This window comes from Drosophila persimilis, unplaced genomic scaffold (genome assembly GCF_003286085.1).
Source record: "Drosophila persimilis strain 14011-0111.01,24,50 unplaced genomic scaffold, DperRS2 tig00000002-arrow-pilon, whole genome shotgun sequence".
Taxonomy (NCBI): Eukaryota; Metazoa; Arthropoda; class Insecta; order Diptera; family Drosophilidae; genus Drosophila; species Drosophila persimilis.
Window position 1 is genome coordinate 21,620,530 of NW_020825289.1, and position 15,020 is coordinate 21,635,549.

The 15,020-nt window shown below is 42.1% G+C and overlaps 1 protein-coding gene across 1 annotated transcript in view; it reads left to right on the forward strand.

The window, feature by feature from the left end:
• The window catches only part of LOC6601272 (sex peptide receptor), a 54,145-nt gene that overhangs the window by 25,005 nt on the left and 14,120 nt on the right, over nt 1-15,020 (forward strand). Inside the window, exon 2 of the mRNA XM_002026365.2 lies at nt 12,257-12,346. The gene's annotated coding sequence lies outside the window, so the exon portion shown is untranslated. The remainder of the gene's footprint in view (nt 1-12,256; nt 12,347-15,020) is intronic.

Here is a 15,020-nt window from a genome sequence, read left to right on the forward strand (position 1 = left end):
AAAAACTAAAAGCAGCAGAACAGAGTTATTTTTAACAAGTGTTTTTCACCAGCAACAAAAAGTACAATTCCTCTAAGGTTTTCTGTTCATCTGGATAATCTTTTAAGCGGAACATAATACAAACATATATTTAAAGGTACATAGTCCTAAATCTCTTTCAACAATCGAAACTAGTGAACTAGTGGCGTTAAATTTCACCTTTATCGAATTGGTATTACGGTCGGAATATGGAACACAACAACTCTAAACCGTTGTTCTATGGCTGCTCTGGCATCTCACTTGTAGCCATGTATCTTTGTACTTTGGATCCTCTGTTGAACATACTCGTACTTATGCAAATTATCAGGACTCCCCTAGCCATCCTTAGCCAACCCAGGCTATACTTCATTGCAAAAACAAAAAAAAAAAAACAAAACAAAACAAAAAAAAACAAGAGATTGAAGAGTTTTTACTTTTAATTGGAACACACAAAGCAAAAAAAAACGTACAATTTTCTGTGGCAATCAACCATAACATTTTTCGTGATAGTTCTGGGAAATATTACACAAATATTTAATTTTGTATACCCGATACTCAAAATGAGTATTGGGGTATATTAGATTTGTGGTAAAAGTGGATGTGTGTAACGTCTAGAAGGAATCGTTTCCGACCCCATAAAGTATATATATTCTTGATCAGCATCAATAGCCGAGTCGATTGAGCCATGTCTGTCTGTCCGTCCGTCCGTTAGTCCGTCTGTCCGTCTGTCTATAAGAGCTAGAGCAACGATGTTTTGGATCCAGACTTCTGTGATATGCCCCCACAAAGGACGAAAACCTGTGGCATCCACAATATTGAGGATACAAGGAAACTAAAAACGATCAGATCAGATCAATCAATTTGCAGTGGCTACACAGCGCCCGACGTCACGCTCAGACTGATTTTCTGTCTCTCTCGCACGCACTCTTTGTCGTATCTCCGGCTCTGCCGGAGGAGAGCCATACTGACTTAGTATCGGGTATAAATGTAGAGTTGCGGTGTCCGCAGCAACTCACAAAGTTCGCCCTCGTTTTTCAGTTGGGAAAGTAACTAAAAGAGAACCGAGAATTCCACTTAATGTGTGTGTTTAATTGATGGAAATAAACGGAAATTAAATTGAAAAAAAAAATTGCTGGAAGTTGCAACGAATACATGTGTAAATACATCTAGTAGAAAATGTGGGAGTATCAGTTGGCCTTCTACAGGCGATGGCATACAGAGAATAAAATAGCAAGGAAGCTAATATTTGCCAATGTCCTGGATTACAGAAAGGTGCATTTTTGGAGCTGGATTTTGGGCAACTTTCCTTCATATCCTTCGCACTGGCTAGGTCTGACCATGTGGTTCAATGTCCTGAAAGTAACCGGACATTTGCCTATTTAAAGGACTACTGGCCAAGAAGCTGCCCATAGAAATGTTTGACCCCATTTAATCATGCGAAAACACAATAGACATACGTGGGCAAGAGCCGAGCTTCTGTGAATTTCTGCGGAAGCTGACGAAGCATCTAGGAAAGGGAAACCTCACACCACAGCCACCACTAGCTCTAACCAGCGATGCAGACGGGATCCGTGTGGCATGGTATTTCGTGTGGAATTTTCTGAATTTCAAAGCAATCCAAAATTCTATTCCAAGTGGAATGAAAATTGACGCCATGGCGTCACCTTCCATCATTTCCACTCCTCGCGGGATAGTTGGGATCGCAGCTGGACGCTTTTTAATATGACAGCTTCAATGGCACGGCATGGGTCATTTTAATAAAGAACAATGATGGCTAGCCTAGGGAATTGTAGTGGAATGGGGCTGCCTATGAGCATCTTCCCAGTTCATTATCTCGAATTGCCAGCAATATTCTTGGCCAGGCCAGAGTCTAAGCGAAACGAATAATAATAATGCCAATATACGAGGAATAAATCCTTATTTATGGGTCTTAAAGTTTTGCCTCAGGCGTCAGACATCAGGCCATCGGGGCATGGGCATGAGGCATGGGGCATCAGGCATCAGGCATCAGTATTAATGGCAGTTAATTAGTGAGTGAGTCCCATGTTGACTCCCTCGACGAATATTAAATGGTTTGATTCGGGGGCCACTGGCCATAGGAACGGATTTGTCTCATTAGGGGGACTTCCAGCTGTGCTGCTTTTCCGGAATGTCCCTCCACTTGCCAATATTCAGCCATTAGTCGAGCTAATTGTTCTGCACCAGCTATGGGTGAGCACCCAAGGACTTTCCCGATCAAAGAGCACAGAATATTTCGTTCAATAAATAAAGCATTTCACTTCGCTTTTGTTGCATACATTTCCCAGGATGACGAGCGGATGAATGACAAATGGTTCCATTCACTTTTGGATTCCCAATGGGATTGATGGGTTGGAAAGTGGATGCCACTTGAAACGCGAAACGTGAGCCCTGCAAAGGAGCCGGCCTTTTCATGACCCAGATCATTGTCTTCGTCATCGTGAACAGCATTATTATGAGGATAACTATAATATAATAAGGAAAACTCTCACCTTTGTCCTTGGGTTTCGCATTACGCTAAAAGTATTTTCCCTAATTGGAAAACTTTTAAAAGCGTTCGGAGTAACAATCAGACGCTTTTCAGACCTTTAGATTTGCAAACGAAGATACTGGGAGGTATTATCCACTCTCTCCACTTTTTTCTCTCGGTGTATGTTAAGGTACATATGTACCTATACCTTAATCCTTTATCGTTTGTGGTTGTTCGAATGCGATTTTAATTACTTTATTCTACCGAACTGAAGCGCTTTCATTCAGCATGAGGAGGGACCCTTTTCTGTCTTTTTGAGGAAGAGCACAGACACACACACACAGGTGCACACGCCACGCACACTGGCTTGCAGTCCCACCGCCCGACAAACCCCAATCACCAACCATGGATGCGTGCCTTTCAACAAGTCGTTAATGCAAATAACAAACAATAAACAATTCTCCAGGCACTCACCTCCCAATCGCACAGACTCCCAGCCCCCCAGCCACCCAGCCACCCAGCCACCCAGCACAAATGTATGAATACTTTTGTTGAAAATGAACTTTTCATGGTTTTGGCTTTGGCGTTGGCGTTGGCGCTGGCGTTGGCGTAGTGGTGCTGTTTGGTCCAAACGCTTCGGAACGGCTCTCGGATCTGTTTTATTGGCCATGGCCATGTCTGGCCTGTGGTCCGGTTTCCCGTTCTGTTTCCAGCTCACCTTCTCCATCGCTTTCAGACGAAGGTTGAATGTGAATTTATGGAAATGCCAAAGGAATTGGCCTTGCTTGAGAGGAGTCAATGCCTGTTAAAGTGGTTGTTGTGGGGGCCCCGTTATTTTACCTGGAAAAGCCCAAGAAAAAAAATCAAATATTAAAGCAATCGGCAACAGTTCGACTGCATGATACCCAGGGAAGCGCTGGATGTTGGAAGGGGATATCTCTTCAATAAGTATGTATATCGTACATAATTTACGGCCAATAATGTCCATAAAACTTTTGAGCTGGCGGGATCTGGCATCCCCAATTATAATATTGCCCATCAAACGATTGTGTTTGTAAGTGCTCGTATTTTTGCACTTAATTCCAGTCTGCCATTTTATTTATTGTTCTTTTCTGGTGTTTCCCTTTGAATTAAATTTGTTTTTTTACCGGCGCTTTCCACATTCCTTGGCAGGTTTTTGCGCCAGGCGCTGTACCTTTTTTTCGGTTTTTTTTTCTTCTTCTCAATTTTGGTGTTTTATTGGTGCGTGCTGGCATTCATTAGCATCGAATGTCTAGCCGTCTGACGTTTGAATATAAATTGTCTAATGGGGCCAGTGGGCATTGATAATTGTATTTGATGTCGCGTTCCAACGGTCATCAGTTAACGGTCATCGCTGAGAGGGACTGAGAAAACGGGGCCTTAAGCGTGGTCAAACGAGTCCATTACTCAGCAGATGCAAGAATGGTAAAAACCGTCCTCTCCAGTGGCCTAGATTGTGCTCTCAGGTCCCCTACACTCCAAGGCAGTTTTTATGAATTGGCTTTGGCAGCATTTGTCGCCACTCCACAATGTACCAGTCATGGAATCCCCTCCTATTTTCCTCCAGCATCGAGGGGCAATGAGGTTGTCGTCTCGTCTATTGCTGCTATTGCTGTTATTACGTATACGCAGTGTGAGCGTTAAAAGTTCCTTTCAAACCCATGTCAAACTGAATGCCTGTCATCGTCGGGGGCTTTGTCGGGGAAAGAGGTTCACTTGCTCCGTTTCATAAATCCAATGGTGGCTGCTGGTATCCTGGTGTACTGGTGTGCACGGAGTATCCCTCACTTCATTTGCGCTGACGAAGAAGTGCTGTTTTATTGTTATGAGCATGTTGCATGTTACGACGTGACCGGGTTGTTGAAATTCCAGCCTGAAAGGATACAAACTAGAAGGAATCCAAGGAATGACAGGGGATGGGGGGCCTGGCTTCCAAAATAAGACATGTATGTACATACAATTTTGTAAGCACAAAAACAGCTACTAGTCAGCGTGCTAGTTCAACCGGATAGCATCACTGAGAGCGACTCTGGGGCCCCTCGCACATATTGAAAGACCATTAAGAACAGATACTGTCAGTGCAAGATTTCAACAAGTGAGTCAACACACAGCAACAATTGGATCGGCTGTCAGTGTCTGTCGATAGCACAAATAAGCTTGAAGTTCCATTGGCCCTCCGGCATTCTGCTTCCATGGTATTTACAGACAGCATTTACTTTGTTGTTGACCATCAAGTCGTTTGTCTGGCGGCTAACGAAGCTTGAACGTTCGTCAGGCCGGAGATGTGCTGGGGCCGGGGGCTGTTCCTTGGATCCATTTTGTAGCATCAACTTGATTTATGTCTGTGTGCTACGCGCACGTGCCACACGGCAGCTTGTCCGGCTGGCATCGCACCGCATCGGGTCTGTTCGGATTGAAAGAGGGATCCTGGATCCTGGGTCCTGGGTCCTGGCTTTACAATGAAGATAAATTGCAAGAGTAAGCGAAAAATTTGCGCGCATTGAAAGCGGCAAAAGCGCGGAAAGTAAACGACGGCAAATGCTTATTGGGATTTGTGGACGATAATATGTCACAATTGAATTTCCCTTCCATCCGCGACTGCTGTTCCTGGAGCTAACCGACATGGCAGAAGGCTCTTTAAAGCCTATTTCAATTATGGAAAGGCCCTTGAGGGTACATGAATTGATCTGGTCTATTGATGGGGCCAGCCCATCAAACGTGCGGAATTTGTAGCCATGCAGCTCATGGTCTGGCCCTTCCCCCGAGGGCAAGATTTTAAGGGCAGTGTCTGTGTCCCCTTTTTTATTTCAACGAAACTGGACGCAAGTGGGTGGCTTTCCCAGACAAAAAATCTGTTCTCTGAGCGAGCGTGGCACAGAAAAAACAGGAACAGCCCCAAAATAAAACGGCGCTATCGGGTTTATGTTTCGTTCATCATCAGCGTGCAACAGCTGCTGCCAGGACCAGTAGCAGGTCCAGGACTATTTGCTGGTATTTTTTACGGTCTTTATAGCCTTCTAAAGTGCTGACAGCTCCAAGTCACCCCAAAAATACTATGTTTTCGTCTGACCTACGTCCTTTTTAATTAAAGCAAACTCAAGAGCAATTCCTTATTTACATGTGGCCGGCTGCCGAGATATACATCTTGTTGTTGTTAAAGCATGAACATGAAAGGCAAACAACAAAGTTTTCAAGGGAACAATGTTGTGAAAATAGTTTCACCTCCAGTTACATTTGACCTTAACTTGGGTGTCTTTGCTGTGTTACCAACAAATGAAACCTTGTGCAAACAAAGTTATTTTTCCTGATTAAAGCATTCTGTTATCGCCTCATTTGATGGGCTCGGACTCGGACTCGGACTCGGACTCGGACGAAAAGGTAATCACATAATGGAGTGCACTCCGCCGGGACTCACAAGAGTTCTTCCCTCGGCTTACGGTCATCGAAAATCTCATAAAACAGATGGAGTCCAGTGGCACAAAGGGGGAAAGAGCAGGCAAATTCAATTACCATTTTATCATTATCATTTTGTGTGCAAGTAAAGCCTAGAGTACGTCTAGGTAACAGCTCCGCTCGATTCATTTATTCTGTTGGATTGCATTTTCCACCGTGAGTTTTCCCCAAGCTCTGCTCCCATGGGAGTGTAAGCTCTGGCCTTAGGGGGGGCTCCTTTCATTGGATTTTCCAGAGCTTTTACCGAGATCATTTCACCCGAATTACAGCTTTGGCGACCCATGCCATGTGTCATTGACTGCTACCTTTTTTGTGGTACCCCAACTGCTCCTCTAATTTTAGGGCTGTTTGTTTAATGTCAGCGCCAGTTGCTGCCAGCCAATTAAATGCCAAACAGAATTTCAATTTATTCTGAAAGCAACATAGCCACACTTTCGAAGCTGTCGGATTAATCACCATTAATCACTGTGTGGTTGAAAGAGGAACGGAACTATGTAAGTTCTCCTCACAATGGCAGTTTCAGAGACCCGATCGGTGGAGTGGAGTGGAGTGGTTTGAGGTGCCAAAAAAACCAAAGACCAAACGTTCAAATGTCAACTTCGGTAACGTCGTGGTCCCGAATGGAAACTTTGTAGCAAAGTCATTATAAAACCCGATAAAAATTGTATCTTGAGCAATTAATTAGGCGAAAATAAGTGACCTTTAGAGGGGGACCATAGACCATAATGTGCTGGGAACACTCCAGAATTTATTGCATGCCCGAAGGCAAATCGACAAAGTTTTCGTTGTGCACGTGCCCACGTGGTCCCTCCTAAAATAATATACAAAAAGCAACAACAAAAAATACACAATATTCAGATACAGTGTGAATTTTACACTCAAAACGCCAGCCCGCCAGGCAGACAGGCGGCCTGTCATAATATTGAGGCAAACATGTGGAAATATATCAATGGGGCATTGCGGAAAAATTTTAAGTGATTGAGATATTGTTTGGCTGCTTAAAGAACGATGGAAACAAATAAATGCCACTTCATAGAAATATTAATGGCACTTCAAATTATACGAGCACCAAAGTGATCAAAATTAAAATGGAATACTCGACTGCATTTCATAAAAGCAAAGGGAAAATGTATATTGCCTTAATGAATGAGTTGGTTAAATTCAATTGGAAATTAGTCCCGTCCGACCATTGCCTTTTTCTGCTCTGCTCTGCTCTGCTCTTTTCAGTGCGCACAACTTAATTCTGAGCAGGAATTTCAGCAATTTCTGAAAAGAAGCGTAAACAAATTTATAAATATTTCTCGCCAATCTGCTGTACGAGAAAACATGCACATACTCGTACACATAAAGTGGGAGCTAAATGAATAGAGAGGGGAAAGCTATTGTGGTGCCCTCTGAGGGGCAAACTGTCGGAAAGCAGCTTCTCATAACAAAGTTTTCTGCGAGCAACGCCTTACGGCTTTGACTGTAAACTATTCTATTTAAATTACTTTGCAGAACTTCAAGCCACTAGTTGCAATTCCGAACTCAGTTCCAGAGAGCGGATTTCCAGACTAAAACGGGGCGGAACGTTGCGGCTCTACTTTGTACCCGTTTCTCAGTCTCAGTCAGTATATACGCGGTCTTACGATTTAGGTAACTAATACAATATATTCTATAAGTCGTTTATAAAAATCGGTCGAGCCGTTTGGGAGGTTTTTATATAGAATATATATAAGATTAAATCTTATTTACATCTCCCTTATTTCCCTCCGCACTGCAGTAGGAAGGGTGTGTGGGAGAGAGTGTGTGTGGCTATCGCAGCCATTGAAATTTCATTTGATCCTTCTGGGCTATTCTTTCTGACTCTTCAATTTCTCGTATCTTCAAAATTGTGGATGCCACCGATGTTCGTCCATTGTGAATATACATATATCAAGAATATACATATATACTTTAGGTGTTACACGCATTCACTTTACCCTCAAATATGATATACCCCTATACTCTTTGAGTAGCGGGTACAAAAAAGACTCGTACTCACAAAATTCCCCACAAAAAGTGAGCAAACAGTTTGAAAACTGCACTCACTTTTATTCCTTAAGGGCTACAGATGCTTTTCCTTTTTCCCTTTCGGGCTAACGCATTTCCATGTCAGAAATTAGCTGATATCGTTAGGGAGCTGTCTCACACACTTGTACAGATATAGAAATAGCATTCGTGAAATTAGAAGAAGTTGCACGAAAATGAAAAATTCTTGAATGGAAGCCACTCATCATATTGTGGCAACGCAAACCCTTCCCTTTGCTATTTATGGTGAGCAGCTCTCAGGTCGGTCTGCAATAAGCCGCAGAAAGTTGCAATGGTAATCCACACCGGGGAAGGACGCACTTGGACATAATTAAATATAGCACAAGAAACAGGATAACTGAGCTTTGGGGGTCGCAGCTGAAAGTACCCTGACCTGACGGACAGACCCCATAGAAGTTCTTAAGAACTAAGATATATTGGAAAAGTAAAGGCCTGAGCGATTACTTGGTCGAAGAATCTAGCTTCTTTGCGTATCATAATAGAGTAAGTCATAATAGCCTTTCAACAGTTGGCAACAGGGTATATTGAGGGTCGCGAAGTTTTCAATGCTCTCCTGTAATGCCTACCATAGCGTGATGGCGATGATGATGGTGAAGGTGCTAGGCAACGCGTAGCGGGAAATGTTTACATCTGAGACGGATTGCCGAGTTTCAATGAGTTCGCCGTGTCCCAGTTCAAAGGACTCACTCGTAATAATTTGCATAAATTTCAATGAAGGTGCTTACGGCAAACAGATTGACGCTGGAAATGGCTTTAAAGTCCCTATTAAAGGATATTCCCGTATATAATATTCAGTTAATGAACAAAGGAAATGACAACTGCAGGACGAGCACTCTTAGGGAGAACAATTAACGATTGTGTTGCACCGTTGCACTTCAGTCGGTCTAATGGAGCGTGCCCTGAGCAGTGAGTTTGCAAATCACAATTAAATTGGCTTCAACTCTTTTGTCAAGTTACGAGAAAGGGCGAATGGACACATGGTGCTGTGAAACTGGTGGTGGTGCTTCCCCCTGGCGATTGTTTTAAATGAAGGACAACCCACAATTTGCATAAATTACAACGTAATAAATAATAAATGACAGCTAAATGAATTGGCACTTGCCATGACATGGCCAGACCGCCGGAAGGCCGATCAGACCGTTCCTTGCCCTGAGCTTGTCCAACACGCAAATTGTTAGACCCTCTCGTTGGCTCTTCCCTAGAAGCCCTTCATGACTTTGCATAATCAAGGTCATTGGATCATAGAAAATGCACTCGGCTATGGCATGGTATAGTTTGTCACCCCAATGTTGTGTAATAACAATGTGTTTCAAGACCATTGAAGCATTTAATATTCACTGCCCGTTGAGTAAAAGCAATTAAGAAGCCGTTTCCCTTAAACGAGCCTCGTGAAATCAAGATAGCGAGCTGCTATCTCGAAAGACGCGTAAGAGGCACTAACTTGTTGCTATCTTAATGGCGGTGTTATTTCAGTTGGAGACCGTTCGCTGAAATGCACTCTCCTCGCTAAGCATAGTTCGCCAAGGCTGCCTTCTGCTGCACTTGGAGGATTAACTTTGGCCCCCGTCTCGGGTTCAGCTGCTATCTTGATGCTGCACGAAATACTTTGAAGCTTTAAAAGATGCAAAATCCAACAGGTGTATCCTAGGTGTACAGTAATATTTCCTGTATCGTTTGCTAGAACCAAATTTGATATTGATTGATATTCTACGGTGCTGTCGTAAATCCAATCAAATCCAATGTTTGCTTGTTGCCGAGCAATCTCGTTTGGGTTTTGGCTCAGGAAACACAATTTCGCTGATTGTAATCAAATATGCTACACCGATCGGAGAACAAATAGCCACTCCCTGTTGAACAACATCCAGTATAAGTATATAATGTAAATCCTTGTATATCGATGAAGAGTAGAACCGTATGATTAATCGGTATCTATTCATGTAACTCTGTGTCTCGCATATGACCGAACACGCTCTTTGACATGTGGCGCCCGGTTGTCGCCTAAAAAAGCCCTGACCGCAGACCATCGACGGGGGCCATCCCCTTGATTTATGGTGAAATATATCACGTTTGTCCACCGGACACACCTACAGCTGAACAGTGGCCAAGCCAATGGTATTTTATTCTGGTTAACAATCGTGGCTGCAAATAAATTGGATTTTGATGGAAACAATTCACATTCGTGCAGCAGTTTAATGGGCAAAGACTCGGTTTTCCCTCTACGGGAAAAGCAAAGGGACTCCTGTAAAATTTAAAAAGCACGAGTATACATTATGGTGCATGAAACCTGTCAGTCAGCAGTTCAGCATAATCCATAAAGCCAGACAAATGCCACTAGAAAATCATTTAAAGAACATTACACTTACAGTTCTCTGAACTCAAGATACGAGTATATACATACCTCAAGATGTTGGCCGGCTCAAACAATGAGTACTCCAGGATTATGCTAATAACCTGGTCTCGGCCATTGATGCCTGTTAATGAGGGCAGACGGAGCCCATAGCCCTCAATGCGGGGCTCAGATTAACTCGGGCGGGTTCACTTCGGTTCACTTCTGTGCTTAATTTCAGTAGATTTGCTTGTGATTTGATTTTTCTTTTTTACATTCTGAGCACATTTGCTTTAGTGCCGAGTTGGCATCAGTTTCGTTTATGGCTACAAGCTACCGGTCTGCGTGAGCCATCAATTTTGATGGATGCGACACGCAGGCCTGAAGCTGGAGCTGAAGCTGGAGCTGAAGCTGGAGCTTCGGATTCATATTCCGGAAAAACTGTCAGCCATCTTTGCAGTTAACGGAGAGTTTCCCTACACACACGCATCACACGCATCACATCACACTCATCTGGCACTCAGGAATCCCTATTCCGCATCAATATTCCCACACTCAGCGCAATCTGCCACAGGACTTTTGGCAGCGGTTTTGCAGCAACTTTTCCATTAGGAAAGTTAAAGCCGAACATGAAACAAATTTAAGAAAGTTTCCCCCTGTTTTATCATGTAATTCGCCAATGAACAAATGGATGTTTTAACTTTTTCTGAGTGAGGTATTCACAGGTATTTTTGGCATTTATTATATTATTATTTTGTTTTGGTTAAATAAGGGATCATCCATTAGCGAATCCATCAACTTAGAGAAAAAAAGACTAATTAAAAGACTTTAATTGAGTATTCGTGTTTTAAATACAAACCTAGAGAAATTAAATAGAATCCACTTTGATGCAAACGTAAATACATTAAAAAGTCTTTTTAATATAATCTTATTAAAAAACTCTGTAAAATAAATACATCATATAATATTTTATTTTGAAAACAAGTTTTGCGTCGTGTTGTCGTCCGATATTTTACTCCGATGGGCACGTGTCAGCGAAATTTAATTTAAATATGTAATATTTTTATAAAATATACTGATATTTGGTTAAGGCACGGCGCCGCTTTTTTTTTATCAATAAATAAGTATTTATGACAAACTGGCCGCCATAAAAATACATCAAGCACGTAAATTGTGCGAAACCCATTGAAATTAAAAATAAATACCAATTAGAGCTTGCAATGTTATTTATTTTACATACAAAAAAATTACGTTCTGTTGTTTCATGCCTGACATCCAAGGATAAAGTAAAGCAGATAAGGTAACTCCCTTTGGGCCACTTTCTAACTGACATTTGACTAGACTTTTTTCATAGTAGATGTTCATGGTAGATTATCTTTCAAAATTTGTGGCACCCGAAGCTTTGATAAGAAGGGACGGCCCAGGTCTGCACTCTGCTTTTCTTTGACTGTTTTCTGCACAGCAATGTAATTATCCTTCATTGACTTTCCACAGCTCTGCCATGCCTCTTTTTGATATATTTGTTTGAAAAATAAATACAAATGTTAATGATATCTGGCCATATGCGCGAATGTAATCAATCCAGTGTACCCTCTACTAATTTGGCTGATGAGAGAATTGATTATACATACATATGTATGTACTCGTGTGACTATGTATGATTATTTCGCCAACCATTGACCTGTTTTGTCGCTCCTCTTGCTTCTTGGATTCATCATTACTTTCAGCAAAAACATCAACTTAGAGAATTTGTATAGTCGATAAAGGCCTTAAATCAAAATAGCACAGGCTTTTATTGACTTGTTGGGTTTTGGGTTGATATCAGATTTCAAATCATTCTGCCTCCCCAAAATTTGTATTTTGTTTTGCTTTTTTTTCAGCACGATCTGGTGGCGCCAGTATTTTGCATAATTAAAGCTGCCTCAGCAGATGCTGGACGCGATATGAAGTCGCTCGGATGATGGGTGGAGGTAAGTCACGGTCTATTGATAATGGTTATGGGTCTGGGGCTGGTGCTGGGGAGGCGAATTTTGCATTGCAAATCGATGGATTCTGATCCATGGATGTAGTTTGAAAGCGGTTAACAAATTTATACGCCCGACGCATGCGAGAAATTTTTGTTTCTGCTGGTTGTTTGGTGTTTGGTGTTTTGGGTTTTTTTGTTTTGCCGCCGCATTCCACTGGGGAATTCCTGATCAAAATAAACACTAAAATACTCGTAAACTCTTTAGCGGATGCTCTTGAACATTGGTCGGCGAAGAAGTGCTCGTTAAATGTCATTGTCGGGGTCATAAAATACTAAGAAACCCATTCCAATTAGCAGCCGCAGTCGTACATCTAACTAACATCTAACAGAAGGGCAAATTGCAACAATTGGCCAATTAGAGCATAAACCAAGAAAGAGATTCGAGTAAGTAATGGCTGATACATAATCATACGTTAGGCCGACTGCAAAATTTATGGCTGAGGTGAAGGAAAATACGCAAATATTGTCTTGTATTGTATTTTGTGCAAAATTTGTTGCAGTATATTTCTGTACACACAAAGCTGCTGGCCTGTCCATAAAACTTGGCTCCAGGAATCTCTTGCTATAAGATTTACGACTAAGCTTGAGGACTAGACCCGTGAGTCATGGCAGGACTACCTGCGCATATTTCAGAGCCGTGCCATTGGTGTAATGAAAAAATCCATTTAAAAGGGAAATCAGATTACTAGTAGGTACATCAATTGATCCCATCTCCAGCATTGTTTCCTTCAATAACCTGTGGAGTCTTGCCGTTATTAAAGTGTACTTTTATGTCAAATGTCCTTCACTTTGTCCGGCCCATGAATATTTCAGTGACATACATTCCCTGAGTGTAGCCATAAAACCAAGTCCGGGGGGACTGATGATAGCAGGGAATGGGACGAAAGCCTAAGCTCTGTACACACTTAATGTGGACATGTTGGTATTGGCAAATTCATTTCACTCGACTTGTTTCCGTGTGTGAAGAGACAATTTCCATTTCAATAAAAACTCGAATCCACTATATCTCTTATCCCTTTATGGCCGTGGCTTTTGATGCATGAAATATCGGCATAGCTTTAGCCTGTCCCAGTCCGTGGCACTGACACACAACCACGACACATTATCAACTTATTGATGCCAATATAGTGAGCGCAGTCGACGTTATTTTTGAAGTGCATACTACGGCCCGGAGCGTAGAGATGAGTGAAGGCCGCACGTGGTTGAAATAGTCGATATTTCTAGACAAGAGCTGGATAAACACTCCAGCATCAGATGGAGAGCCCTGCTAAACTTTGCCCAATGCCTTGCAGATCCACTATCTGTTCTTTTTCCCACTTTTATACGCAAGTTATCTAGCAAAAAAAAAATGGTAGAACAATTTGCAAAAAAAATGTTTGTGTTTTATTTCACGTCAGAACTTTATAGAACGAACAGACAAACTTTCGATGAAATGTTTTCGTTGAAAAATGGACAAATCCTCGAATGGCCACAGACAAATTTAAGCGTTTAAATATACAAAAACAATATGAATATTTTCTTTATTTAGGCTTTACCCCGTCTAATTGAAATATGTGAAACATTCCTTGGGTCGATTGCTTTGTATCGGATCCGTCCATGGTGTTGTTAGCCCGAGTCCTTCCCCTCTGTATACCTGAAGACGCCTGCGATATAGGACCACGTGTGTTGGATCGGTCGGGTAGGCCACCTAAACGTGTCCAGTGCTTTCGTAAAGCCAAGTTTCCGCAGCTTTATAGCCTCATTAGGGAAGGCATTCAAGGAAACTTACAGACCGATGTTATTTACACTGACTTCAGTAAAGCATTCAACGCTGTAAACCACTCCCTTCTAGCCGAAGAATTTGACCTTTAGGGCCAACCTCCTGAGATGGGTTTCTGGCTACCTTTGTTCCAGGTCTCACAGAGTACTCTTCAAAAACTCCCTCTGCTCGACAGTTAACGATACTTCTAGAGTACGACAGGGCAACCGCATAACCTTCCACATTCCTATTAGATCGAATATTAGTCCTCCATCTATCCTTCCTGCATGGCGCACGTCATGCAGCAGCGCCCCTCGCTCGGTTGGTTAATAGTCCTCTGCTGGTGTCGCATGGGCTATTGGATGGTGCAGTCATTGTATATCATAGTTAAGCTTAAAAACCTTTCACTTCTGGGTAGTTTTCCCCTGCCGAGAATGTTATGTATTAGTAATACGAGTATAATAAGTTGTTATTAATTAGTGGCAAGCTCTATCAGTTTTACCAATTAAAGCTAATCTAATTATTATTAAATTATTAATAATTTGGTCTGTTCAGCATACCATCTTGTTATGATAATAAAACGCACTGCAATGCTGGTTAAAGTCCTTGAGCGTCGGTACTGGATATTGTGGTGCAACCCATTACATTGTCTTTCTGCACGAGGGCTTTAATTTAAATTTTAATTAATATTCCATCATGCCATCACAGAGTAATGTGGCCCTGTTTCCCAGGCCTCCCATTCCGGTTCTCTCCTTTATTTATGTTTATTTTTGCCAGAACTAGTGCTGTCGAAATTTCCTTGGATAATACTTTCGAGAATCAAGTTTTTTGGTTATTGCCAGGCAATTAAATTTTAAAGCCAAATTCTATAATTGCCGCT